This window comes from Drosophila tropicalis, unplaced genomic scaffold (assembly GCF_018151085.1).
Source record: "Drosophila tropicalis isolate 14030-0801.00 unplaced genomic scaffold, ASM1815108v1 contig_905, whole genome shotgun sequence".
In the NCBI taxonomy this organism is placed as follows: Eukaryota; Metazoa; Arthropoda; class Insecta; order Diptera; family Drosophilidae; genus Drosophila; species Drosophila tropicalis.
In genome coordinates this window covers 304372-330890 of record NW_027173405.1, presented here as the reverse complement: position 1 = coordinate 330890, position 26519 = coordinate 304372, and the positions used below count along the sequence as shown (strand labels likewise).

General features: G+C 36.7%; 1 protein-coding gene across 2 annotated transcripts in view; it reads right to left on the bottom strand.

The window, feature by feature from the left end:
- Nucleotides 1-26519, bottom strand: part of LOC137586134 (LIM domain transcription factor LMO4.2) — a 225040-nt gene that overhangs the window by 167397 nt on the left and 31124 nt on the right. The window contains exon 1 of one of the 2 annotated variants that reach the window (XM_068302142.1): nucleotides 23293-23404. The exons of the other annotated variant lie outside the window; for it this stretch is intronic. The gene's annotated coding sequence lies outside the window, so the exon portion shown is untranslated. Of the gene's footprint in view, nucleotides 1-23292; nucleotides 23405-26519 lie in introns of those variants that run through there. 2 annotated transcript variants of the gene reach the window in all.

Below are 26519 nucleotides of genomic sequence, written 5' to 3'. Positions count from 1 at the left end.
CTCTCCATACAATTCGTTGATAATTTCGGTGATTTTTAGAAATCCATATTTGCCTAAACATTTTAATGATGTCTGCGCAAAAAACAAACTTATAAAGTCGAAAGCGTAAACACACATCTGTTAGGTTACGCTGAATACTTGGGCCCACTAGTAACTCATCGTTTAGTGATCTGCCACTCTTATCCTTATAAGATCCATCAAATACAATTCTCAATTTCGTACCAATAACCGGATGGTGAGGCATATAGAACATGTGTTCTTTAGGTGCACTCGTCTTCTCTGACTCATCAAGGATGCGCATGTGTCCCAAAGCAATGTATTCGCGCATGAACTTGGTGTACTCTTCCTTTAACCTTTTATCTTTCTGAAGTCGACGTTCTACTGAATAAAATCGTGATGTTGCTCCCTGAAGAGTATCTGCAAACTTAACATCCGAGTTCTTAAATGGAAGCTCAACACTATACCTCCCATTTGAGTCACGAAAGTGTGTAGAGCGAAAATGATTCTCGACCTTTAAATCATCAGCAGTCGGCGGCAAACTGCCACTTAATTCTTCCAATTCCCAAAACCTTTGGAGCGATGTATTTATTTCGATGGTTGATAATAGAGATGCTGTATTTGATCCTTGTTTAGCTGCCGAATATTGTGGATATTGCAATTATATTTCCATGCTTATCTAATACCTTCTCTCCTGTGAATGCGGACCACACGTAGTCGCTACCCAACAAAATGTCCACATGCTTAGCGCTGGTTTCCGGTAGATCAGCCAGTTCTAACCCATCGAAAACTTTCAAAACGGCCGGGTCGACTTCATCCTTTGGCAATAGAGTGGTTATCTTACCTAAAACATGAGCTGTAATATCTAGTGTATGCTTCGAGAACCTTGATTTCAAATGTACTGCGCTGACCCCTCTTGTAGTATCGGCCTTGATTGACGAAATTCCTGAGACAAGTATTCGAGATGGTGAGCGTAAAAGGCCCAGTGAACGCATGCAATGCTCCGATATGTATGATAGTTCTGATCCACTATCAAAGAGAACACGACAAGTGGTGTATGATCCCTTTGAATTTAATGCCAAAACTAGAGCTGTGGGCAATACACTCCTTGGTTTTCCTCGCGGCTGTAGATTTACCGCAGAACGTGCTAAATAACTCTGTGATTCTATAGATTGAGCTTCCTTTCCTTGCTTAGTTTCGGCAATCATGGCTACTGTGGGATTAATGCTCTTTTCTTCGACTTGGCGATGTAACAGCGTGTGGTGTTTGTCCTGACAATGTTTGCATCTATACTTGGATTCACATCTTGAAATACCATGGTCAGGCCTTAGACAACTGAAACACAAACGTTTCTCCTTAGCAAATGAGTAGCGCCTTTCCACGGACACATTTAAGACACCCTCTTGAGTCTGTGGAAATCAGTATCCGAGTATATTTCTTAACGTTTGATTGTGCGACTTGTTCGCAGCGGCTTAATTCGAACTCATCGCAACGTTCTCCGAGAAATCTAAGAAAATCCTTAATGGTTGGAGATGTCCCCTCACGGCTGTAGGACACCCACTTGCATTGAGACTCTGCATTAATTTTATCCAGTAGAAAATAGATCACCCAGCAGTCGCGATTAGTTTGGCCAAGTGCATCTAGGCCACGTACAACTTCACTCGCCCCATCGGCAATCTTTCGTAGAACGGATACATCTGTCACCCTTGTTGATGGTAGACGTCTAAAATTATCCAAAAGCGAGTTAACGACATGACGAGGTCGATCATAACGTTCCATTAGGCCTGCCCAAGCCGTCTAGTACGCCGCTCCTGTTAACGGCAAATGATTTATTAAACTTGCAGCCTCATCACAGAGAAAAGACTTGAGATATTGAAACTTCTGAGCTTTATCCAGATTCACCCTGTTGTGAATGGTACTCTCGTATAAATCCATAAAGGCTGGCCACTCCAGGTAGTCGCCACCAAAAGGCTTGATGTGTAATTTGGGCAGCTGGACCTGTCCCCCTAACGCCGAACAGGCAGCTCCACTTACTGTCATGCTTTCATAAAACTCCCGTTGAAGTTCCATCTGCTTGTGTAGTATCTGCGACACTACTTCGTTGACTCCCTCACTGGAGTCCACGACCTTAGTTGCTTTTACTGGGTTAACCAATTTTCCCAGTTCCTTTAAGTGCAGTTGTGCAGTTAAGTACTTCATCTCATAGTCTCCGTAGTCACCCATGGGGTCGACGTAACCTTGCGATTCTTGAAATTCAAACATATCATCAGTGGACCGATCAAACTCCTTCCACACGTTGTCGAGTCTGGTCATCATAGTATCCACCACATCCGCTGTGCAGTTCTCAGGCGGATTCTCCGAAAGTGTCATCAGCCGCGTGAGGCTGGACTTTAACTTGGTGCGTGTTGCCTTTAGTTTTTCCATCTTAACTTGAGTAGAATTGCTTATCCCAACAGAATCCAAATCCGGCTCGAAGGACCAAATTTATGATGATACATAAATTAACTTTGCTGGTTCGTTTAATAATAATAAATAACTTTTATTTCACTCCATGTGATGGTTTCGGTTGGCCAATAAGCAATTAACTAACTCAACATACATTTTCTCGTTTTCACCACACGCTACCTATTGCATCAGCCAAAACGGTGTGACCATGCAACTTAAAGTTAAAAATAATAAAATACAAAGATCGTTTACATTCAAATAAATTTAAGTTTAAGAATTCAGCAACCGTTCCTCAACAGATATTTTTAAATTAATTTAAATTTTTGATAAAATGGTTGTCTGCTCTAAAAATTATTGCATAGTTGCCACTAATGCGATTGACTCCCATGACTATATTCTTGGTTGGTTGTGTGACTTAATTAAGGAGTCTATTGCTAAAGGTGGTGGTTTAAAATATGGATGTGATGTTTGCTGGGAGGTCGAGAATGAGATGCGCTCATTCATGAGGCGGACTGGAGATAGTTTTGACACTTCAAGGGCAGGTTTTAACAAACTCCAAGCGGAGTCTACTGCGGTGGAGACTCAGTTCAGAAGCTTATCGCTTATGAAGGAGTCTCCGAAACGTAAAAGAACCAGTCCTTGGGGTGTTTCTTTATCTGTTGATCCGCCAGCATCTCTTATCGTTCCCGACCGGCCTCATGCATACCACCAAAGAAACATATATGTATTTGTTTCTAAGCTAGACCCTGTTGTCACTTCTGATAATGTAATGGCCTATATTCGGAAGAAAGTTAACGTCTCGAATATTGCGATGGGAAAGTTAAATTTTCTTATTCTCGGGACATTTCGTCCTTTAAAATTAGTGTTTCTGCCAATAACTTTGACATTACAATTTGCCTTTGTATTTTAGTAGACTTTTTTTGATTAACCTTCCTTCCTCAATTAACCGTAGAATTGTGCTTGGTGTTACTTTTATCCACAAGCTCCTAATTGGTGATATTAACTCGCTTGAGTTATTGGCTCTGGTTAATCTGTCGGTACCATGTAGACGGAGTAGACATTCTAGTATACCTTTTGTGTACATGTCCACGCGATTCGTGCCGTGCGTTATACGGCTCCGTCGGTCGGGTGGGAGGTGGTCAGCTACCTGCTTGCGGCTCGCGAGTAACAGGCTTTGTCATGGTGTCGTAGTGGCCACTTGAACGTACTGTGCATAGTATCGTCAAACAAAAATTATATGGCGAGAAGATTTTTGGTCGAAACATACAATAGTTAAGGAATATACTGTAAAGAAGAACCAGAGGGTCGGGGCTAACTTCGACCGCGTCAAAGTTTGTATACCCTTGCAACTTTTTTGGTAACTCTATCCTTACCTATTAGCCATCGATGTGGAAGAACGTTTTATCTAAAAAGGCTTAAGCTTGAGAAAGAAAGGCCTACAATCATAGGAAATAACGAAGATATTGATTAAAGTCACTCTTTTCCACCGATCGTTCCTATGGGAGCTATATGATATAGTCACCCGATATTTATCAAATTCGGCACAGTCATTAACATATATATTAAATTAGGAAATGTTTAATTTAAAAGCAATCGCGTTAAAAGTAACGAAGTTATTTACAAAAGTCACTGTTTTCGACCAATCGTTCCTATGGGAGCTATATGATATAGTCACCTGATCTTGATCAAATTTGGCATAGTCGCTTATAGGCGTAGTAAACTCTCTAATATTAAGTTTCACGACAATAGCTCAGAAAATAACGAAGGTATTGAGAAAGTCACTGTTCGTGACTTGGCCGTTTGTATGGGAGCTATATTATATAGTCACCCGATCTTGATCAAATTTGGCATAGTCGCTTATAGGCGTAGTAAACTCTCTAATATTAAGTTTCACGATAATAGCATAGAAAACAACGAAGTTATTGAGAAAAGTCACCTGTTCGTGACTTTGGGGTTTGTATGGGAGCTATATGATATAGTGGTACGATCCGGCTGAATCCGAGATATACAACGCCTGCAGTATATACAAGCCTACGTGCAAAATTTCAGCTCTGTAGCTCTTACGGTCTAGGAGGAGTTTGCGTTGATCCAGACGGACGGACGGACGGACGGACGGACGGACATGGCTAGTTGAACTCGTCTCGTCGTGCTGATCAAGAATATATATTTGTATTCGGAGATGCTTCGTTCTATGCGTTGCACACTTCTGACCAAAATTAATATACCCTTTTTGCAAGGGTATAAAAATCGGCAACCTATTCGCCTGCAAACAACAACTAACACCATTCCTGCCATATCAGCATCCGCTGGTCTTAAATTCTAATGGAAAATCGTTAGATCTAATTTTTGTATTGGATTCTTCTTATTGTGATGTTTCTAGGATCGAACCGTTTGTTCTCCACGAAGAAAAATTTCATTCTACATTAAATTTAAAGATTGATCTGCCCTTGCTATCACCATTACTTGGTTCAAATAAGTTACCTCTAACTAGGTGCTTTCGTAAGATTGACTTTGCCAGTACTAATGAAAACATTACTACTGCCTATTGGTCCTTTCTGTGCAATTGTAGAGATTTGGACTCAGCTGTTCGCTTCTTTTATGATACTCTGAATTCACTCTTTGGTATTTGTGTGCCTCTTGGTAGGCAGGAGCGGCTTAAAATACCTCCCTGGTTCTCTCGAAAGTTATCCAACTTGAAAAATTTGGTAGGCAGCAGCGACTTAAAAACCCTCTCTGGTTGTCTCGAAAGTTATCCAATTTGAAAAATGTGAAGACTCGATATTATAAGAAGTTTAAAAAGCACGTCGTTCATCAGATCACGCTCTGTATACATCACGCTCTCGTTCAAAATTTATGATGCTTAATACTCATAACATAATAACTGAAGCGGTGTAAGCTTCAGTTTTCTTCTGATCCTTAACAATTTTAGAATTTTGTTAACTCTAAACGTAAGACCCATCTTTTTTGGGCGTACTTATGGACCACAATACCATATTTCCACCACGGTCGCAAAGGCGATGAGTGTTCTGGGTTTCATTAAAAGATTGTTAAAAAAATTTGACGCCTATACAACTAAAGTTCTTCTTACTTCGTTTGTCTGTCCTATTTTAGAGTATGGATCTTGCATTTGGTCACCTCAATATGAGTCGCATCAGACTAGACTTGACTTCGTTCAAAAACAGTTGTTGCATTTGCATTTGCTCTTCGTGGTTTAAGCTGGAATCGAAATGTCAATTTGCCTTCGCACTCTAGTAGACTTCTTTTAATCAACCTTCTTTTCTTAGTTAACCGTAGAATTATGCTTGGTGTTACTTTTATCCACAAGCTCCTAACTGGTGATATTGACTCGCCCGAGTTATTGGCTCAGGTTAATCTGTCGGTACCATGTAGACGGAGTAGACATCCTAGTATACCTTTAACCCTTAGTCGTTGTTCTTCTAATTATGGTTTAGGGTCCTCTGCTCTGATTACAACGTTATATTCCCTGTATTCGGTTCAGAGTCTTTTATTAATATATGTACTTAAAACATCTATTCTTTCCTATTTAGTTAATAGATATCTATAGTATTATTTGTTTGTCTGTTTTTATACCCTTGCAAAAAGAGTATATTAATTTTGGTCAGAAGTGTGCAGCGCATAGAACGAAGCATCTCCGTCTGGATCAACGCAAACTCCTCCTAGACCGTAAGAGCTACAGCTGAAATTTTGCACGTGGGCTTGTATATACTGAAGGGGTTGTATATCTCGGATTCAGCCGGATCGGACCACTATATTATATAGCTCCCATACAAACCCCAAAGTCACGAACAGGTGACTTTTCTCAATAACTTCGTTATTAAACATTTGTTAATTTAATATATCTGTTAACGACTGTGCCAAATTTGATCAAGATCGGGCGACTATATCATATAGCTCCCATAGGAACGATCGGTCGTTAACAGTGACTTTTGTAAATAACTTCGTTACTTTTAACGCGATTGCTTTCAAATTAAACATTTCTTAATTTAGGATATCTGTTAATGACTGTGCCGGTTTTGATAAAGATCGGGTGACTATTTCATATAGTTAGACGGACGGACGGACGCACGGACGGACGGACGGACAGACGGACATGGCTAGATCGACTCGGCTATTGATCCTGATCAAGAATATATATACTTTATAGGGTCGGAGAAGCTTCCTTCTGCCTGTTACATACATTTTGGCGACTTTAAAATACCTCTTCACCCTATGGGTGTATGGTATAAGAAGTAAAACTATTATTGCCAAGGACTGCAATGGTATAAAAGCTTCGGCATAGCCGAGGTTAGCTTCTTTGATATTTTTGCCGTGCGTTGTGGGAGGTTGGCAGTTATCTACTCGGGCTAGCGCGTATCAGGCTTTATCCTTGTATCGTAGGGGCCACTTAACGTACTGCGTATAGTATCGTCAACGTCCGCTACGTATACCAGAGGCCCTCAGAAGTACCCCTACAAAGGTGCTACTTGGATTCAATCCTAAAATCCTAAAAAAAAAATTAACGCACAAGTCGTGCATAACCCTCTTCGTGCAATCAAGGCCATACGGTCGACACACATTCATTCCAAGACTGGCCCGTCAAGCAGAAAGGCATTATATTGATACCGACCCATCAAGGCATTGACGGAACTGAATTAATTACTTCTTTTGCCTACAAATTTAATCTCTGTTGCTCGCTTGACAAATTCACAAAGTCAATTGATGCATAGGACTAACGAAACTTTACATACACACATACAGTTGAAAAAAGGCAAAATATTCTTTATTGTCGCCAAAAAATTTCCTTTATTGCTATGTCTGCTACGATAAGTCAGACCGGCAGGGGATCCATAGGTTGCTGATTTATAAACTCTGTGTTGGGTTGAATACTTGAATTATTTTTTCTCCTCAATGTAAAAGTGCACTATATCCATAAAAAGCTTCTTAGGCATGTTGGCGAAGTTTTTTGTATCGCCTATTGCAAACTTAAAGCGCTAAGTCAATTGGTACACCCGAAAATAGGGGTACGAAATTAAACGACGCATGAAGTTTTTCATCACAAATGTATGTACTGTCAATTTTAGTTTTATTTAATTATAAGCGGTGAATTTAATTGGTATGAGTGACACTTTTGGTTTCTGTATGTTTTGTATTTTTTTTTTATGTTTGTTATAACTATGTTTATGTTTATGTAATTTATTCTATTGTTGTCTTGTCATTGCATTCTTTATAACCATAGATAACTTTGTTCTTTTTGATTTCTAATCTTTGTCTTTTTGATTTTTTTTTTTTCTGTATTTAAGCGTTGACACAGTTAAATAATATAGAAAAAGGGTTAAGCCTCATTGGGAAATTCAACAGGACTAAAAATATTAATGTCTGTGTTGCTTAGCCTATAATTTTGGCGGAGAGCAGTCTTTTAAGCTGTTTTAGGGGTCTGGCGAGGAGTAATCGTCTTGCGAGGATACTGCGGTGTCTATTAACACCATACCATGGACAGTTTGTATATTGGCGCACAGCGTGATTTTGAAGCACCTGTATGCGTTTGTAATTTGACATTGCAGCAATTCTACAGTTTTGCACACCAGATTAAAGCAATTCACTGTACGTAAACTGCTCTTTTGGCCCTAAACGGTATAGTGATTTTCCTGTTGATGAGCCACCTTAATTGCTGCATTCTTTGCCCACATTTTTTGCCATAGCTTTCAGATGGTAACCAAAGGTAAGGTGTTTATCGAGTGTGATACCAAGAAACCTAGCCTGTGAGGGTCGTCCAAGGGTTATAAGGGTCGTATAATGCACGTCACGAAAAGCGTGGACAAACACATAAGAAAAGAACAGACAAATAAATCATAATATTATAGCTATTTATGAACTAAATATGAAAGTATAGGTTTTTAAGACATCTTACGATTAAAATTTAAAAAATTGAAATAATTCTTATAGCATTGTCTGTTGTACCATGAATTTTGAACGAGCGTAATCTGATGAACGACGTGGTTTTTGAATCTTCATATAATATCGAGTCTTCACATTTTTATACCCTTGCAGACGTATTTTAAAATTAATCAGATGTTTGTAACGCACAAAAGGAGACGTTTCCAACCCCATAAGTATAAATATTTCTTAATCAGCGCGAGAAGCTGAGTCGATAAAGCCATATCCATATGTCCGTCCGTCCGTCTGTGCTATCAACTTCACGCCGCCATCTTTAGAGCTATCAGGATAAAACTTGAAATGTGGGTTACTTATAGCCCGAATCAGATAAAGTATGAAATTTGTCAGGATCAGACCTTTATATCATATAGTTTAAGAAGAAACACAGATGAAGAACATAGAGTATATCTATGAAATTTACTAATATGATAGTTTTGAATATAAACCAGAGGGCCATGGCTAACTTCGACCGCGTCAAAGTTTGTATACCCTTGCAACTTTCTTGGTAACTCTTTCCTTACCTATTAGCCATCAATGTGGATAGAACGTTTTTTCTAAAAAGGTTTATGTTTGCGAAAGAATGGCCCAAACTCATAGGAAATAACAAAGTCTCTGTTTTCCACCGATCGTTCAAATGGGAGCTATATGACATAGTCACCCGATCTTTATCAAACTCGGTACAGACATTAACAGATACATTAAACTTACAAATGTTTAATTTGAAAACAATCGCGTTAAAAGTAATGAAGTTATTTACAAAAGTCGCTGTTTTTGACCGATCGTTCCTATGGGAGCTATATGATATAGTCACCCGATCTTGATCAAATTTGGCACAGTCGTTTTTAGGCGCATTAAACTCTCTAATATTAAGTTTCACAATAGCACAAAAAATAACGAAGTTATTGAGAAAATTCACTGTTCGTGATGTTGGCGTTTGTGTGGGAGCTATATTTGATCGGGTGAATATATCATAAAGCTCCCATAGGAACTTTGATCAACATCTTCGTTATTTCCTATGATTGTAGGCCATTCTTTCGCAAACATAAGCCTTTTTGTATAAAACGTTCTTCCACATTGATGGCTAATAGGTAAGGAAAGAGTTACCAAAAAATTTGCAAGGGTATACAAACTTTGACGCAGTCGAAGTTAGCCCCGGCCCTCTGGTTAATAATTAATTTAATAAAGGTTTAATTTCATTAACAATTTATATGTTAACTTGAATTTTACTTAGACTTTTAATTGTGAACTTAATCGAAATTAACGATCAAACTTATACTGAAATATTGACGTATATTTACAGATTATTTTGAGCAAATTTCAGCTGCTAGTTTTTGCTAGCCGCTGCGTGACCTTAAAAACCAAAGCAGTCTTGCCATTTTCTCGTTCCTTTTTTCGTTTGTGTAACTGTGCTTTTTGTTATGTGTATTGCAATTATCGTCTTTGTTTAAGAATAAACATCGTGTTCATCTGAAATGGCTTCACCAAATCAGATTGAACAAAGAAATATACAAAACATACAAGAAAAATAAGTCATAAAGATTCCTATGACAATTATTGCTTAATTCCAAAAACAAAAATAGCTGATACAAATTCATATTTCAAGTATGGCTCAAAAACCAAACAAAACATGCATCCACACTCTGTGGAAAACACTTAAGATTGTAACAGCGGCGCGGTATCAAGTAACCGACGCTGAGCATGAAATATAAACTATTTTCAACCCCCTAAGATATTTTTAAGAACAATTGTCGCCTCTTAGAGTCTAAGAATTCTTTTATATACACATACGTTTGTTAATAAAATCAGTTCATATTTTGAATTCAACAGATGAAGATGGTGTTTTAGTTTGCGGTGCTGAAATCCTCTTCAATTTGGTCCTTTGAGAAAAAAGGAACTCTGTAGTTTTCCCCCACCAGTGGTAAGAGACTCAGAGAATGAATCAGCTCCTTAAAGTCTGAATTCTTCTGATAAGATCAGCTAAAGGTAGCAAAATAAATTAACTCTTGTTTTCCCCCACCAGTGGTAAGAGACAGAGTATAAAATAAAAGCAAAATATTATTGCTTAAGAAATTAAAAGTGCGTGCGTTCGAATTTAAAGGCAGTTTGGCTAGCGGAGCAACTGTAGTAATTTCGGCGGCGGAGTGTTTTTGTGTGTGGCGTATTCGAAGCCCTAATATCGAAAGTTAAGAAAAAAATCCTCGCCTATATATACACTATAGGCGGTTACAAGTCGACTGGCAACAAGAAGCAGATCAACAAGGCAGTTGCAAGTCGCCAACAAGAAGCAGATGAACGACGCATTTGCAAGGCAATAGGATAGTTGCAAAGAAGAGGCTACTGAAGAACAAGGAAATCTGGTGCACTGACCGGCACCGGTACCGCCTGAGCCCATAGGCCCAGCACAACAGCAGCAGATCAACAGCGTGAGGGGCAAACCGCCACTTTCGCCTATGGGGAGAGCGTCAGTGCAGCCAACCGGCGACGACCAGTTGACGCAGAGGATAATCTGAGACAATCAACACCTTTACGGATAATAATCAGCAACCGAGATTGAAGTGAACCGATAGCGCTACAAAGAGCGCCCAACAAAAATTAATAATAAAACTGTAAATATAAAACAAACTATGTACAATTGTGCGGCATTAAAGCTGTTCAATTAGAGTGTGGCCTGAAAACCACACGCAAAACTAGGCAGGGATATATGTAAAAAAAAAAAAAAGTAATATACATTCATATATTCTAAGAGACAAATTGTGAAATTGAGCGGAGCCTTATCTGCCCGAAAGCAGCATAGCCTGTAAAGCTATGCAAAACATTAGGTAGGAAGATCACTGCGATGATCGAGTAGGGAAGTTAAAAAATAATACCCAAAATTGGTGATAAAAAAAATATATATAACAACATTTTTAAGAAAGTTGCCCGTTAAAAAGTCAAGACCAAAAAGTAAATACACACAAAAAAAAAAAAGTGAAAATTTTTCATATACTTAAGTAAATACATATTAACAAAAATAAATAAATATATTGTCACATACGAATACAGACACCATATAAAATGTTCCCTACCAAAATTGAAAAATTGTTTGCGAACACGAGTTGCAAAAAGGGTGAAGAAGATAGAAGAAATAGACGCTAGTAAGTTCACTACCAGAATTCTTTATGAAGTAAGAGACATACAGAAGCAATGGATTAGTTACAATAACCAAATGCTAGAGAGTGGAGCAACCGAACGTATCTATTTTACAGATGGCTTAAATATGATTAATAGATTAATAGCCAAAGGAGAATCAATCAGGCACTGTTGATTCAGAAAACATTGAAGCAGATGCAACGATGTTAGAGAATTTTGAAGACAGCAGCGGAGAGTCGCGGGGAAACGCGACCTCCAGTAATGAGAATGCTAAGGTTAGCCATGAGAAATTGCAAGAAAAGGTTCGTCAGCTGCAGGAATATTTGGACATGGTGAGCAAAGATTTACGTACGATAGATAATAGAACAGGCGACATGTATGTTAAAAAAATAAAATTCTTGTTCAGGAAGGTACAGATGTGTCAGGCTTATACAGTTGAGTTTATAGGTAATGATACGTTTAAAGAGGTCATAGAAGAATTAGAGTTCGACCTTCAGAATACCTTGGTAGCATTAGAAGAAAAAATAAACGATCAGAAAAGTTTGAAAGTTGAGAATGTTACCGTGAGGGGCGAACTACCGGTGTTGCCGAAGATTCAGGTACCCACATTTTCTGGAGAACCTAGAGAGTGAGACCTGTTTGTAGAATTATTTACGGAGTTAATTGAAAAAAGAGAAGATTTAAGTCTTGCTCTTAAGTTCAATTATTTGAAATCCGCGTTAAAAGGCGAAGCTAAGAGCATGGTAGCTCATCTATTGTCAGGTTCAGCTGACAATTATAGTGCCGCTTGGGAACTGTTAACCAAGCGGTATGAAAATAATCGGAGGGTATTTTCCGAACAGTTAAATCGGATCGTTGATTTACCGATGATCGACAATGAGTCCGCAAAAAGTATAAAGGGAGTGATTGACACAGTTAATGAGTCAGTGCACTTAATTAAAATTAAAACAAATTTGTCCGATGAAGTGGACATAATATTTGCACAAATACTACTTAGGAAATTTGACAGAGATACTCTACAAATCTATGAGAGTCAAATTAGAAAAACAAGGCAGATACAATTGCTATCTGATGTCATGGAATACTTGGAGCAAAGATATTGTTCGCTAAGTGCCATGAGCAAAGAAGAGAAAAAACCGTTACAGAAAACGTCGGGTTCGGTGTTCCAAGACAATTGTCCGATTTGCAAAGTTGCAGGGCATAAGGCGTATATGTAAGTGCTATAAATTTAAAGGTTTGACACCAATGGAAAGGTATGAAATGGCCAAAGAAGTACAGATTTGCACAAGATGCTTGAACCATTCAAGCAATAAAGTATGCACAAATGAAATGGTCTGTTCATTGTGTAGTAAGGGACACCATACATTACTCCATTTTGAAGAAAAACAGGAGAGAGTTAATACTTGTGTAACGGCACAATCAACACTGTTGGCTACAGCTCTAATACAAGTAAAAAATGTAAATGGAGGATATAAGACTCTAAGAGCCCTTATTGATAGTGGTTCACAGAGTACCATTTTGTCTGAAAAGGCGGCTTAAATACTAAATTTACATAAAATTAAACAATATACAGAAATAAGTGGCGTGTCATCAATAAAATCCAAAAAATCAAAATATAAGGTAAAAATAGATGTGAGGACGCGGAATCCACCTGATAAACTTCTTAAGGTTGAGGCAATTGTATTGCCAAAGTTAATGAAAGCTCTTCCATTAAAAAGGGTAAGCGTGGATATGTCAAAATGGCAATCCTACGTACTTGCTGATCCTACCTTTAATAAACCTGGTAAGGTTGATATAATAATGGGGGTAAACGTATACACCCAAATCATAAAAGAAGGAGTTACAAAGATTGATGGCCTACTAGGTCAAAATACTCAATTTGGTTGGATCGTCTCGGGATGCAAGAAATCAAAAAGTAATAAATCTGTAGTCGCAACAACAATAGATGTCACAGGTTTAAAAAAGCGTTGGGAAAAGAAGAAGAATGGTAATAGTGAGGATAAATACAAGACATTTCAAAACAAACTCAACCACAAAACTCAAGATCCGCACTTGACTCCCCGGCAGGACCTCACCTTAGAGGTAAGATAAAAGCTGAGTTAAAGGAAATAGTTTTTCAAAGTAATAAAGAAATAAGTTTAAGTCCCCCGGCAGGACCTCACTTTGGAGATAAAGTAAAATGTGGGGAAGAAAAAGTATATATCCCAGAGCCAGTACAAAATGAAAATCTTCAGATGGCAATGGTTAAATTAAATAATGATCATCTTCAAAATAGTGACAAAATAGATTCCGGTAACAAATTGTCTGAGTCTATAGTACAAAAAAGGCAGATATTGCAAAATGTTCATAAAGGGGCAACATTTAAACAGAATAAACGCTCAAAGTTCAGCTATCAGCGAAAAGCAAAACGGTGGAGCAAAAGCCGAGAGGTAGAAGTTGTTGGTCTTCAAAGTCTCCACCGTATAAAAAGGCTAGAAGTCAACAAAGTAATACAGATCAGGAGTGGGTAGATATCCCGAAACAAAAATTGTTACGCATCGGGTGATATTAGTAAACCAATTTGGTAAATCATACAAATCATTTAACAAGAGTTATCTTACTAATGACAATATTAAAATTAATTTGTATTACACAACTAACTATTTAAATCAAAAACGAAAACGTCACATTTGGCGGCCCTTTGGCAGAATGTTTAAGAATAAACATCGTGTTCATCTGAAATGGATGCAAAATATACAAAACATACAAGAAAAATAAGTCATAAAGATTCCTATGACAATTATTGCTTAATTCCAAAAACATAAATAGCTGATACAAATTCATATTTCATGTATGGCTCAAAAACCAAACAAAACATGCATCCACACTCTGTGGAAAACACTTAAGATTGTAACAGCGGCGCGGTATCAAGTAACCGACGCTGAGCATGAAATATAAACTATTTTCAACCCCCTAAGATATTTTTAAGAACAATTGTCGCCTCTTAGAGTCTAAGAATTCTTTTATATACACATACGTTTGTTAATAAAATCAGTTCATATTTTGAATTCAACAGATGAAGATGGTGTTTTAGTTTGCGGTGCTGAAATCCTCTTCAGTCTTTGTCTTCGCCTTCTTCTTTGTGCGTTTTGTTGTGTTGTTTTGTGATTGTCATTGAGCATATTATACAACTTACAATAGTTGATGGTAAAATTTGTAATGCCTTAACCCAAACATCATCCTCAAAATGCTATATATGCAACGCCAAGCCCATAGATATGAACAATATTCAGAAAAGTTTGCAAATGGAAGTTTATCAGGATCGGTTTCAATTCGGGTTGTCACCACTTCATGCATATATAAGATTTTTTTAAATATTTCGTTGATTTATTTTGCAGACTTGATGTTCAAGTCTGGCAAGTTACAGTGGACGAAGGAAAACTTAAATTTTTGGAAAGAAAAAGAAAAATTCAAACAGAATTCCGTATAGAAATGGAATTGATTGTTGATAACCCGAAGGTTGGTGGATGTGGAACATCGAATGATGGAAACACTGCTAGAAAATTCTTTAGCAATCCTGGGTTATCCGCCGAAATAACAGGCCTAAATGAAGACCTTATTGAACGGTGTGCAACAATATTGCAAGCACTTTCTTCAGGATACAAAATTGTGGAAAAATTTAAGACATTTGCACTCCAAACTACGACTGCTCTTACAAGGACAAATTCATGGTATTATCTTCCGCCGACTGTTCATAAAATTTTAATTTATGGACCATCCATAATTGAAAACGCTCTGGTGTCGATTGGGGAGTTGTCAGAGGAAGCTGCTGAGTCGAGAAATAAGGACATTAAGAAATTTCGTCTAAGTCATACGAGAAAAATTTCTCGAGTGGCAACAAAAGATCTACTCAATTGATTACTTCTTTCTACGGATCCATTCATAACAGGACAACGAAAGTTACATAAGTTAAAAATATGTCTTTTTTAAATAAAAATGTCTTCATCTTTTAGAATAACATAACATTTAAATAAATAATAAAAATAAATATTAAATAATAGCGAACCATATGTGAAAAAATTACAAAAAAATTATTTTTTATTTTTAGATAGGGACTCTGCTTCCTATATATGTATAACTTTAGTAGGGGGCTGAATATGAATGATTTTTTTTTGAGTTTTTTATTTATTATATTTTTATTAAATTTTAGAAAAAGTTTTAGATTTTTAACACCACTAGACCACTGTGCTATCTTTCAATTTGGAGCTATATGTATGTTATAGTCATCCGATCGTGATCAAATTTGGCACAGTCATTTAAAGGTATAAAACTCATAAATATTTAATTTCACGACAATAGATCCGAAAATAACGAAGTTTTAAGAAAAGTCACTGTTCGTGACTTTGCCGTTTGTATGGGTGCTATATGATATAGTGGTCCGATCCGTCTGAATCCGAGATATACAACCTGTGCACTATGACACAGACGGACGGACAAACGGACGGACGGACATGGCTATATGAACTCGTCTCGTCGTCCTGATCAAGAATATATATACTTTTTATGGTCGGAGATGCTTCGTTCTATGCGTTGCACACTTCTCACCAAAATTAATATAGTCCTTTTTGCAAGGGTATAAAAATTACCTAAAATTAATTTTCAAACATCTAAATATGTTGATCTTTTTAATTTCAGATATGGTGAACAAATTATTTTTCTGACCAAAATTAATATACCTTTTTTGCAAGGATATAATGAAGCAAGTAAGTCGTTTCGCTGACTTTGGTATACCATGTCTCTTCATAGCATAGACTATCTCACTCTTACAAGCACACACAAAATCACGTTCATACGTGTGTTTCGCGTGTTTCTAGTCCAATTTTAATAATATTTGGTTGATCGCTAGAAATGAATAAGACTAACTAGAACTCGAATTTGATTTCGTTAGTCAAAAATTGCTGGATGCAATCAGTTTTTTTTAAACTATGTAGGCGGTTTGAGGCGTGGCAAACAAACTAATTTGAATAAAAATAGTCTGCGCGAATACTAAACAAGTCTACAACCAAAATTCATCCAAATCGGTGACACTGAATTCGGTGTCTCTAGCTAGTATAGTCTTTAAGAAAATTGGTTTTATTTAATTTGCGGTGGCGAAAAAGGGCGTGCCCAAAAATTTTATATAAACTCGATAACTGTACGTACTCTTATAGTCTCCGAGATCCACTAGTTTATACGGACGGACGGACGGACATACTTTACGGGGATCGGAAAAGCCTCCTTCTGCCTGTTACATACATTTTGGCGACTTTAATATACCATTTTACCCTATGTGTGCATGGTATAAATAGTAATCAGTCAAAACACACATGTTCCATCTAGGACAGAAAAAAAAGTACGCATTGCAATAACCTTAATCAAGAATGGCACCCTGGAGTATTCCTTGCGAATACAATCGCCTCTAAGACTAACCCATACGTCCGCAAATTCATTTCCAACAACACAGACGTCCAAATTACTAACATAAACCGATTAAATGAAAATTTGTCCGATTACGAAAATAAACAAATTACATGACACCAAGCATAATGCTACCATAACTAAAAAACTAGCGCACCATTTTCCAGACTTCGTAAAAGAACCTCGTCATCAATTTTGATCAGAATTTGATGACGTATCTGAAGAAGATTTTTTCGGCAACACATGTCTCTAGATGTGCAACTGAACTTTAAAACTGACAATAACACCAACTCCTGCAACCACCTTTGACATAGGTACAAATAGAGGCAGGCAAAAACAATAAACGGTAATGAATATACAGTTTATATTATCTGTGACTTGTCCAAATATATCGTATCCATACCTATACCAAACAAATGCGCAAAGTCGGTTACAAGGAAAAAAATTCCTTTTCATCGTTGGATCAGTAAAAACAATTTTAACAGATATGGGAACAGAATACATGAACTAAAATTAATTTCACGGCTCACCACATCTCTTGGAACAATAGAAAGGAGCCATACAGCCTTCAATGAGTACATCATATAATACATATCTGTTAACAATTACGATTGGGATGAATATCTAGCCTACTTCATTCATACTACTGGTTATTCCCCTTTTGAATTAGTCTGTGCAAGACATCCTAAAACTGTCCCCTTCTCAACTGACAGTATAGATCACATTTGCTACATTGACGACTATAATAAAGAAATAAAATTCAAATTACAAATCGCACAACAACAACAATATAAATATCTTTCTTTTGCAGTCCTCGGTATCTACCGGCCCGGTCATTTGGGCAACTGAACAACGAGGATCCGGATTCGAATCATAGGCTAGTGTTGTAGGGAAGTAGTTCTCGTTTAAGCCGAAAGCCTTAACTGCCAGTGCTTGTAAAATATAGTTGGGTTGATAGTTTACAACTATATCCTATACTTATAATAATAGTAATAATAATAGCTTTAATGTTTAGCTTTAAGTACCGTTAAGGACTCTAGCCATAAGACAAAATGTATTCTTCTCGCTATAAATATTTTCACTTCCCTGAAAGATAAAATATAAACGATAATCTTTAAAATTAAAAATATACAGTTGTGGTTCAAGGCAAGTAGCAATTTTTGTTTTCAACAAATATTTGAATTAATATTTATTCGTTTCATTCTAATATTACAAAACTTCGCGGCAAAGATATCCCATGGAGTGTGTTTAAAGCAGGGTTTTTTGGCCGTCCCTTAAACACATTGCCATCAGATTCAAACAAATTGACATTTGTTTCATACGGCCACAGGACGATTTTGCAATTCGCCTGAAACACATTTTGGGTGATTTTTTCGCTTCCAGCATGATGAGCTGTTCGAATTTTAATGCTGTGACGCTTTTTCAACCTCAAATTTCTTGGTTATATTCACAATGAATTTTATATTAAAACCAAAATTTTACTTTAATGAGACTTAAAATGTTTTTTGTACTGAAAATATACCGAGAGTTTTTATTTTTTTTTCCCAACCGAAATAAGTTATTGTTTTACTAGTGAAAGAAAAATTTTCGGCAAAATGAGTGTCGATGGGTATTAAAATATTCTACATATTCCACATTTTTAAACACTGATTTTTAGGGCGGATAATTTATTCAACGCTAGAAAAATGGTTTTAAAATCAAATAAAGGTGGCCGTTTTTATTATTTCTTCCAGCACTGTAGAAAAAACACACAAATAAAATGGTATATAAAGGGATAGGATGTGGGAGTGAAGAAGTAATAGAATAAGTAGACTAAAAAAATTTACAAACTAAACAGATACAAAAGTTAGGAATCTTTTTTAGCTGTCTGGTCATTAAATTTAAAGGTGGTAAGCAGAAGGTTTGAGCGTCGCACAGTGTTTCGGCAGTTTACATTGCGAAAACCGTAGCTTCTAAACCGATAAAGCGATTTAAAAAATTTTAAAAAAATTATAAAGAGTTTCTCTATTTTCAAAATGAAAGCCAAAAAATATTTCCAAGCATGTTTTTCCCCTAAAGTATGAATGAAAACGATTTCTTTTTTCATCCCAAATCATATTTATTATATTAATATTTATATTAATTTTTGAATATTTGCTATTGATGTCTTTTTTTATTAACATAATGTTCAATATTTACATCAATATCTAATAAACTCAACATTTCGGGACTATAGTTGCTATTTTCCAAATCCTTTCGTGATCGCACGTGTCCCAGTGATGCAATAAGTGGGTCCGAAGAGGCTGCCAGCATGTTAAAAGGGTCTTTATTTTGTCTAACACGAGAAGTTTTTAATCTATTAGTGTATCTTAACCTTTTGTAGTCCTTGTTTTTACATTCCTGTGCTTCTTCGGATAGCTCTCCAATTGGAAAACACTGATATTCTATTAAATCCTTTGCGTGAGCCGGTTAGATGGTTGAACATCTTCCTGCTACGAATCTTTGAAATTTGCCAGATTTCTGCCGCTTGCGATCCATTCTCGCCTTAAGTTATAGTGTGTATATTTGATTTTTACCTTAAGCTTCGTACTAGCGTTTTCGAATGAAACGCCCATCTCCTTCAGAAATCCCATTTCAAAATCATTTGGGTTTACACACTCGTGGAGAACTTTCAAAATCCTTTCATTCTTTAGCAACATTTTGCACAAATAAACAAAACTGTCTTGAATTATATTGACAAATACTATTCAGTCCGGATTTAAGGTGTTTCCAATTATGAAGTTAAAAATAAACTGTCGCAAACAAGAGGAATTATTCGCACTTTCTATTACTTTTCTTTAACTAACTAGGTAGAAGTTTTCATTAGTTTAAAAACTTAATATTTACATACAATTAGGTAAACGGAAAAAGAAACAACCTGCAACTAGGACCAATTTTTCATCAACTTAAAAAACATTTACATGTTTTTCCAAATCAGGTAAAAAGGTAGTATTTGCAAAACAGCATTACGCAATGTTATCAATTAATAACAAACAAGCCACAGGCAAATATGCATGCGCTCTTCTTCTTCCTTATACCTGTAGCGCATTTTTTAGCCGAGTCTGCCTTAATTAATAAAGAACATACTTTTCAGATAAAACAAAAAAATCCAAGATTGATTGTTGAAATTGCCCAATATTTAGCTTTAAAGTTGCGATTTTTTGTAAAAACAACAAATGAAGTAATTAAGTCGACTCGTCGACTTGGGTATACCATACCCCAGGTGAAACAAATTTTTTTAAATTTCGAAAACCAAATGTATGCGTATTGTTTTTACATGCTTGATACTATGTGCTACGTTCATACGTGCTACGTTCAATTTGGTAGTTTGATAGAAATAGATAAGATTAATTAGTCTGCCGAATTTGAATGCGATAGTCAAAACACTACAGGAGGAAATCGGTTTTTTCTAAATTATGGAGGCGGAAGTGGGCTTGGCAAAATATAAAAAGATGTATACTCTGCGCGCATACTAAGCCAGTGTACATACTAAATTTGGTAACTTTAGCTTTGTTAGTTTTCGAGAAAATCACTTTTGTTTAATTTGCGGGGGGCGGAAGTGGGCGTGGTAAAATTTTTAAATAGCCAATATTTGCGCGTCTAGTCTGCATACCAAATTTAATGTCGGTAGCTGTCAAAGTTTTTAAGAAAATCAGTTTTATGTAAATTCCGTGGGCGTGGCAAAAAGTTTAAACAATTAGTTTCTGCGCGCTAACTAAACGAGTCTATAAATCAAATTTGATGTCTCTAGCTGTTATACGGTATTTTTGCAAACATCACAGAGATCTGAATCAAATTAGGTAAATTTTTTCTCAGAATGTTTTTTAAAAAGTTTGGAAATACAAATCGATATGGAGGGTATCAAAAATTGATCACCTTCCAAAATAGGCCGCCCAAAATTAAAGTATACAGAGGTCGGATCATGTCTAAGCAGGCAAATAGCTTTACAAGAAAATGATTTGTCTACTGCTTTACTTCTGTATGCAGCCTCAACATCTGTGAAAAACAGGAAAAATAATGAATCAGTCGACGTGCAGCAAGAAGTCAATATAGAAAATAAACTGAAGAATGTGTCAAACAAAGACCCGGTAAAAATCTAATAATGTAGCCTTAGCCTACATATTGAAAAATCTAAAAAAAACAACAATATATTAACACTAAGCAACTAAATAAGGCGTACGGGAACGTCATATATCCTGGTAATGAAATGAAATTTTTTTGTACTTGCGAGCCCAAGTAGATAACTGACATCCTCCCACCCGACCGAATGAGGGGGTGCAGCCGTATAACTCACGGCACGAAACGCGTGGACAAATACACAATAGAAAAAACAGACAAACAAATAATACTATAGATATCTATTAACTAAATAGGAAAGGATAGAAGACTCTGAGTCGATTACAGGGAATAGAAGGTTGTTATCAGAGCAGAGTACCCTAACAGGTTCATGCAAGACATAGTTAGAAGAACAACGACTAAGGGTTAAAGGTATAATAGGATGTCTACTCCGTCTACATGGTACCGACAGAATAACCTGAGCCAACAACTCAGGCGAGTCAATATCACCAATTAATAGATTGTGCATAAAAATAACACCAAGCATAATTCTACGGTTACTAGAATACGAATGCAAGTCTAGTCTGGTGCGACTCATTGTAGGATGTTCTATAATATCAAGTGATCACTGTACTTAGTGAAATAAATTAATAATATTATAAACATATTGTATCACTTTGTTACAATATTTATGTATGTATACTACAGTCTAGTGCCATGCCCCCATAGCATGGTGCTGGACATAGCTGAGTCGGCGAATCTAACACCCGCGACCACTCTGTTCCCAATATGCAACATGATACAACCTCACTCATCTTACTTATATACATACATACATACATACTTTTATGAAAGCATGCATACTTATATACATTCATACAATTATACATAAGCAGACCGCTCCTCTGCCGGCGTCACTGGCAGCGCAGCTAGGCGGTCTTAGCTATACTTGGCCATTGTTAGCGAATTAAGAATCATAAATTAAAGACAACTAAAAGTTAAAACTACAAGCAAACTACTTGCTGAGTGAGAAGAGAAATCCGAGTGAGTAGAGGTGATGAGCAATGCCAAGACGTAGCGGAGTTAAGAATCGGCTAAAACAAAGGAAAGCCGAACTTCTTAAGTTACTGTTTGCCACCGACACAACAATATGTTGGGCATAAGGCAACAAATTACAAGCTGAACTAGACAACATTGAGTTGATTCAGCAAAAAGGCTCAACCTCTACAAAAATTACGCCTAAAAATATAAAAGTAATTAATAAAGATAACCACCACCGGCGCCCCATCAGCCTGTGCGAAGACACCACCGGCACCGTCTAGCGCGACAAGCTAGACGCCGAAGACAAATAGCAGAAACCAGCACCGGCGCCCCATCAGCCAGTGCGAAGACCAGCACCGGCACCGTCTAGCGCGACAAGCTAGACCCTGGACGCAGTAGGACCGGTAGCGCTACAAAAAGCGCCCAACAACTAAACAACTAAAAATCCTAAATTAAAATTGTTTAAAAAAAATTTATATGTTACTAGTTAAACTGAGCGATAATTGCGTTGCTCGGTCTAGAGTGTGGCCCATAAAGCCACACGCCAAGTAGACAGGAGATCACTGCGTTGATCGAATAGGGACAATTAGGAGAAGCAGAACAAAGAAAATGTTAAATATATATAAAAATATATTTATATACATATACATATTCCTACAAATAATAAAACCATATACGCATAAATAAGATGATAAATATGATAAGCCTTAAAATTTGAAGAAAAAAAAAATATTATAATAAAAAAAAAAATTTACATGTTTAACAACAAAATAAACAAGTTGATGACACATTTGTCGTACCCAAGATGGGTCTGATAGATACAAAGACAGTGGACTCCACTGCAAATGTAATTAATAAAATAGAGTCATCAAATGTTAACTGACAAATGTACTTTTATTAATAATTGCAATAATTATGAGCGCATATGTATTGTATAAAGCATACAGACTATACAATAAATGTGTAACAAAAAGAGCCTTAAGTCATGCTAACAATCTGGATAAGGTCTAAACAACATATCAATTGTTATAAAAAGTACATTTTAATAAAATTTACCAAAAAATATAACAAATAAAAAATTTTTTTTTGAAATATTTCAAATGTCAACCGATTAAAAAAAAATGAGCACACTGAATAGGTATTTCAGCAAAATAGTACATAGGAATCCCAACATAGTATCTAATTTAATTAAGGTTTTTAGAAGCGATAAGCTTAATACAGATTAGGTTAGCTTACCTTGATAAATCGGGAGAAGATTTCCGAGTTCAGGGATGAACTAGGGTTAAGATGAGTTTCATCCTCACAGTATCATACGTATTCAAATGCAGCAGGCACGCTTTGCTTCTACCTAATGGATGAAGCCCAACAACAACAAAAAATTTGTATACCCTTGCAGAGGGTATTATAAAATTCATCAGATGTTTGTAACGAACAGAAGGAGAAGTAAAGTATATACTATATTCTTGATCAGCGTGAGAAGCTGAGTTGATATAGCCATGTCCGTCTGTCCGTCCGTCTGTGCGTACACGTTTTACTCAGCCGTCTTAAGAGTTATCGGGCTGAAATTTTTTCGGGAGTTTTTATTACCCGGCAAAAATAAAGTATGAAAACCATAAGGATCGGACCATTATATAATATAGCTCTAGAAGAACTAGAAGAAACATTTTCATAAAAATCGAGTATGCTATGAAATTTGCATATGTGATAATATGAGAGTAAAACTGTTTTGTTTGTATATATATTGATGAATTGAGTTGCAGAAAACAAATTTTGAACATGTAAAATTATTATTACCAAGGACTGCAAGGGTATACAAACTTCGGCATAGCCGATGTTAGCTTCTTTGATTTTTTTTTATTTTACCCAAGTTTCTAAATACATATTGAACAATATAAGTGAGATAGAAACAAAATATCGCCAAAAGTACATCCCTTCCTTGATTTTCTGATACACTCAAATGAAACAAATTACAAATACAAGGAAATTAAGTACTGGATAGCCAACAACTACAAGTTTAAAAAATATATTGTATACCTTATGGAAAAATCCATAAAAGTAGCATATACATATTGTCAAGGAAACCTAAATATGAGGATATGCCTGAAGGGGAACATAATATCTTTCAAGCAGGTATAAAGCAGCAGCTCTAGCCTTCTATAATGATTGCAAGGAAAAAGCAACATTAGCCTAATGCGACATCAGATAACATTCAAAGAAGTTTCTGATTTAACTCCAGTATAAGTTTACATAGTATAGAAGTAAAAACTTAAAATCCACCACCGACTTCTACCATACTTTGATGGTGACATCAAAAATTTACCGGGTTTCCTTGGAGCGATTCGCGTACTTAACACCATAAAAGAAACGCTATCGAAATTATAAAATCCAAACTATAAGGTCAAGCGGGTAATACCCTAAACTCTGAAACAACGATTGATGAACTAATACAAAAACTGTCAACAATCTTCAAGGGCGAAACAGTAAATCTTTTAACAGCAAAAATTAGAAATCTGCAGAGAAACCCCAATAACTGTGTTTCATACACAAAAGAGATTACTGAATTGGCCGATACCCTTAAAGGCACATATATTTCGAATGGTCTTTCAAACGGCCAAGCCATAAAATACACTATCAAAGTGGCAGTAAATGCTATGGTAAGCCATACCAAAAGTCAAAGAGTCCAGATATTAATGGAATCAGGAAACTTTGATTCAGCTAATGAAGCCATCGCTAGATTCACCACTCTTTCGGTAGAGTCACGCTCCACAAACAATTTTCAAAATTATTTTTTTTTTTGCCTAGCATAATGACTGCGGTAGACGCCGCTATAATAACAATGGTAACTGGAGAAACAACTCGAACTGGAACAATAACAATACCCACAGAGCCCAACGAGGCAGAAATTATTCACGCCACCGAAGAGGCCGCAGTGGAGGTGGATAAATTTTTAATCCACCATTTAAATCCATTTAAAAATAAAATTACGCCATTGTTCAATGTATACAAACAAACCAAATTATAAACATACAGGGAATTAGTCAAGAAGTTACCAATTATGTATGTATCCACCGCAATATGTCTATCTCTTTCTTATTATTCTCGAATGATCCGATCTGTGAATTGTAACGGACATTCTTTCATTTCTGTTTTACATTCATTTTCTCGCTGCCTGCGCTGCAGCGAATATTCTTATGTATGAATTTAGTCTCTAATAAACCTCTACTCGAATAGGTTATGAGCCCAGGCAGCAGAAAGTAAAAGCTATGCGGCTTGGTCGGAAAGACTTGTATGAGATTCGTTGTATTATTTAAAGTTTGTGATTAAATAATTTTTCCAAGATGAGTGCACAATTTTCAATCGAAAAACTAGATAGTGAAAATTATAGTGTATGGACAGTACAGATGAAAAGTCTGCTGATTCATTCTAATTTGTGTTCGGTGACTTGTGGTCGGTTAAAGAAAGATGCGTCTGATACGGCTGAACAAAAGGCGTTGTTTGACAATAAAGACTCTCGCAAGTATATTTTTGTGCGTAAGTCCGTCGCAGATCAATGGTATAAAACAAGGATGGGCACGTAGTGGCTCTTTTGGCCCCCGTGGCTCTTTACCGGCAGAGGCTGGGCAGAGAAAAATGTAATTTTTGGTCTCGACGCACACAAAAATTTGTGTGTCTCGAGTTTTATGACGGGTCATAAACGACATTTTTTGGGTAGAGCGAGCAATCGAGCTCGAGATCTCAACTTGTTGGCAGAGGGAGTGAGGGACAAGTAAAAAATAAGGGTTGTTATTGATGAGTGCTCTTGATCGCGTCCCTTTTTTCCCTCCCCGTAAAATTCGGTAGTTGGCCGTCCCTCTGTCTAAAAGTTGCGAGCTCGAGATCGCGACCATTTTTCCCTCTCTCCCCCGCAAAATTCGGTACTTGGCCGACCCTCTGTCTAAAAGTTGCGAGCTCGAGATCGTGACCCTTTCCCCCTCCCTCGAGAGCATCTGAATAATTTTTCTAATGTAGAAAAATTAAATGAAATTCGGGAACAAGTAGCTGATGAAATGCTCGTAATAATTTTGTTAGCGAGTTTATGTAATGATTTTGAAAATTTTTTTAGTTGCCATAGAAACGCGGGACTCGTTGCCATCGCTAAGCGCTCTAAAAATTAAATTGCTTGAAGAAGAAGAGAGACGCAAGATTGGCAAAGTATCCGAGAAAAGTGAGAATCAAATGTATTCCAGAAAACGGTAAAAAGAACAAAGCAATGAGAGAAACAAAAAACATTGAATGTTGGTTGTGCGGTCGTCGCGGGCATTTCGCGTCGAAGTATAGTTCGAAAGAGAAAAAAATAACACGATCGAAAAGAACAGAACAAAGAGAAAATCAAGTTAGCAGGCGACAGTTATATAGAAGCCGAAGGTTGCGGTACAGTGGAACTAAAATAAAAAAAAATATCAAGATCGTATTGGTTGACGTGC